Source organism: Ornithorhynchus anatinus, chromosome 2 (assembly GCF_004115215.2).
Source record: "Ornithorhynchus anatinus isolate Pmale09 chromosome 2, mOrnAna1.pri.v4, whole genome shotgun sequence".
NCBI lineage: Eukaryota > Metazoa > Chordata > Mammalia > Monotremata > Ornithorhynchidae > Ornithorhynchus > Ornithorhynchus anatinus.
This window is the reverse complement of record NC_041729.1, coordinates 101,579,573-101,583,490: the sequence shown is the minus strand read 5'-3', so window position 1 is coordinate 101,583,490 and position 3,918 is coordinate 101,579,573. Positions and strand designations below refer to the sequence as shown.

At 42.7% G+C, this 3,918-nt stretch overlaps 2 non-coding genes across 2 annotated transcripts; one reads left to right on the top strand and one right to left on the bottom strand.

The window, feature by feature from the left end:
* Positions 1-396: 396 nt before the first annotated feature.
* LOC114809762 lies at positions 397-534 on the top strand. The gene has a single exon (XR_003757540.1). It is a non-coding gene; the product is annotated as a small nucleolar RNA SNORA7 (small nucleolar RNA).
* A 3,246-nt stretch (positions 535-3,780) lies between these two features.
* Positions 3,781-3,918, bottom strand: LOC114809831. The gene has a single exon (XR_003757605.1). It is a non-coding gene; the product is annotated as a small nucleolar RNA SNORA7 (small nucleolar RNA).

The window sequence follows — 3,918 nt, the reverse complement described above, 5'->3', positions numbered from 1 at the left end:
AAATCCTATCAATAAAAATAGAATGTATCGATGTTTTTACACTAAATAAATTGAGAAACAGTATGGTATAGTGGAAAAAGCATAAGTTCTGGGACTCAGAGGACCTGGTCTCTTATCCCAGCTCCATCACTTAACTGCGGTGTGACCTTGGACAAGTCACTTAACTTCTCTGTGCTGCTCATCTGAAAAGTGGGGATTAAGACTGTGAGCTTCTTTAGGGCAGGCACCTCATATCCTATTGAAGTGTACTCTCTCCAAAGCATTTTTAAGGGATTTCTTAAATGTTTATCAGGTGCCAGGCACTAGATGGGGTAGATACAAATTAATCAGGTTTGTGACCCACATGATGCACATAGTCTTAGTCCAACTTGATTATCTTTTATCAACCCCGGCAGTCCCCTCTCAGGGCTGCACCTGGAGAGTTTCCAGGCCTCTACCAGTCTCGGCTATGGGAGGGAGAATCAAGCAGAGGCCTGTCCATTCCATTCCTAGCTCGGGCAGTGGCTAGTGAGTGGAAGGCAATCTGTTACTGGTCAAAACTCACCTGTGCTGGTCAGCGGTGGCATGGGAGAGAGTCGAGGGTGGAGACTCAAGCTAACTGCACGGAAGGAGGCAATAGTAAACAGCTTCCAGATTTTTACCAAGAAAACTCTATGGATCCCCTACCAGAACGATGGCAGATGGAGAGCGGGGCGTTCTCGGAGAGATGTGTCCGTGGTGTCGCTATGGTTGGAAATGAGTCGATGGCATAAAACAAGACCCCAGCACTTAGTTCAGTGGCTGGTACACGGTAAGCTCTTAACAAATACCATTAAGAAAGAAAATGCTTGGGAGAGTATCCTTAAGTAAGAGACAAAATCCTTGCCTTCAAGGAGTTCACAGTCTTAATCTCCAACCAATACCATTAAAAAAAAAGTCAGAGAAGGGTCCCTACCCTCAAGGAGCTCACAACCTAATGAGGAAAACTGATCCGCACAAGCCATTCACAAACACTCTGTTGTTGAAAGCAAACATATGGAAGGAGAAATGGATAAATAAATAAAAATACTTATGAGTTATTATAAATCAAGAATATAATCAGTGCTAAGGTGTATAAGCATAGGTGCTTAGGGCAGCTGTTTAATGAATGCCATCTGGAAGGTGGAAATTACTTGGAGAATTCCATTAACAGTTTGGCTTTTTGATACCACTTGCAGAAATCACTCACCCCCGATCCCCAAACTACGGAAGTCAGTCTATTCCGAATAACACAGAAACAAGGAGCTGGAAAGCACCCCTTAAATGAAATGGCTTTGTTCCCTCCGAAGACATGCAAATGATTTACTTTTGAAACAGAAGCTGAACCCTGGAATGCTCTCTAAGGAAATAGCTGAAACATACCATCATCAGTCAATTTAAACAGGTCCGAAAACCTCCAGGTTTTCTGTCAACAATCAACCTAATTCTCCTTTGGGAACTCCATGAGCAGAGTTGTATTTTCACATCATCATCAAAAGGGGTTGTTTCCCCTGAAAAAAGGATTGAATTCTTGGATGTTGAGTAATGAACTTTCTATAAGAAAAACAAAATCCTTTAAAACTTAAGTTTAAACTGACACTTAAATGTATTGCAGGTTCAACTGTCAACACTGAAGGTTCATATAAATACAATAAATACTATTAATCAATTGATTGATTGAGTGAGAGTAATGGGAGGAAACAGTGGATAGGTACAAGGGAGCCAATTGACAGTTAAGATTACTTCCATTTAGAAAGGCAGTCTATGAGTTTTCATCAAGTATAAAAATTTCTGAGATAAATTCAAGCTCTGCACTTGTGAAAGACCATTAATTTTTCCATCTCAGAATAATAATAATAATTTTTAGATTGCGATCCCCCCAAGAGACAAGGATTGTGTTTAATTCCCACCTATGTATTATTTCCCAGCGCTTAGTGCAGTGCTCTGCACACAGTATGATCTTATTGATTCTACTAGTAACAATTTTGGTGTTTATCGATCGCTTACTATGTGCTAAACACTGGGTTAGATACAAGATCATCAAATTAGACACTGTCCCTGTCGCCTGATGATGACTCTTGTGAAGGATGATCTTGTTTTCAGGAAGCTCTGGTAAAGATCACAATTTGTGAGCCTGTTGTGAGCAGAGATTGTCTCTCTTTGTTGCTGAACTGTACTTTCCAAGAACTTAGTTCAGTGCTCTGCACACAGTAAGCGCTCAATAAATATGATTGAATGAATGAATTTATATGAAACGGAAGCGGCATGACCCAGTGGAGAGAGCAGGGGCCTAGGAGTCAGAGGATGTGGGTTCTATTCCTGGCTCTGCCATGTGCCAGCTGTGTGACCTTGGGTAAGTCACTGAACTTCTCTGTGCTTGTTTCCTCAGCTATAAAATGGGGATTAAGACTGCGAACCCCATGTGGATCAGGGACCGTGTCCAACCTATATTGTATCTACCCAAGGCTCAGAACAGTGCTTGGTACATAGTAAGTTCTTAACAAATGCCATAATTGTTATTATGATTATTATTAAGTCTATGGGAAAATACACCCCACCGTGCAGCCATTCACATAATAGCCAAATTTCCAAGGAACATAGCCGTGCTATATCAGGGGTTTGCCTGTAATTTTGTTTGCTTCTTTTCGTTTATTTAATTTTTTCTTGCTTTTTGTAGAAAGAGTCCTTGGGGGCAGAGATCACATTGACTTACTCTATTGTACTCTCCCAAGCACTTTTTTACACGACACTACACTACACTAGAGCTCACCCCATATTTAAAACTCTTCTGAAATCACATTCCTTCGAGGAGCTTTCCCTGATTAATTTCTCTTTTCCCCAGATCTCACCCCCCAACAACCACTTCAGCACTCTCGACCAATGATGCATTTTTTGCAATTATACCCACCCGAAGCATTTCTGGGCTGTCAATTTACATACCCATTTATTTCAGCCCTTTTTCAATCTGGTACTTTCATCTACCAGTTATGTCTTTTTCTTCCCGTAAATGATGTTGTGCCTGTTCCCCTGCTAGACCGCAAGCTCGTCGAGACCAGGGAACGTGTCTTCTAAGTAGTGTACTCTCCTAAACACATTATTCTGTGTTGTGCACCTAATGGGAGCTCAGTAAATACTATTGCTTGCTTGATTGGGTGTAATGGGAGAAGAGAGTGGTAGATAATAATAATGATAATAATAATTTTGGTATTTGTTAAGCGCTTACTATGTGCCGAGCACTGTTCTAAGTGCTGGGTAGATACAAGGTAATTAGGCCGTCCCACATGGGGCTCACAGTCTTAATCTGGAGCCAGATGATGGAGAGCCTGGATTCTGATGGTCAGAAATTCCTGTTTGATATGAAATTTGCTGGGGAGAAGGATTTTCTGAGCCAGGGACAAGGGAAGATTTTCTGAGGAGAACTCTAGCGCCGCAGAATGATCTGATCCTCTAAGTGGCCACCTCTATTCCAGCACAGTACAGAAACTCTGGTGTGTGGTGGTATGTCGGTAGGCCAAAGACCATTATTTGAATGAGATCAGCCAATCAGTCAACTTTTCTTGTCCTATGCTCTCGAGTCATCTCCGACCCATAGCGACTCCATGGACACGTCTCTCCCAAAACGTTCCACCTCCACCTGCAATCGTTCCGGTAGTGGATCCATACAGTTTTCTTGGTAAAAATACAGAAGTGGTTTACCACTGTCTTCTTCTGCATGGTCAACCTGAGTCTCCACCCTTGACTCTCTCCCGTGCTGCTGCCGCTGCCCAGCACGGGTGAGTTTTGACTTGTAGCGGATTGCCTTCCGCTCGCTAGCCACTGCCCAAGCTAGGAACGGAATGGACAGGCCTCTGCTTGACTCACCCTCCAACAGCCGAGACTGGCAGAGGACTGGAATCTCTCCAGGTGCAATCTTGAGAGGGG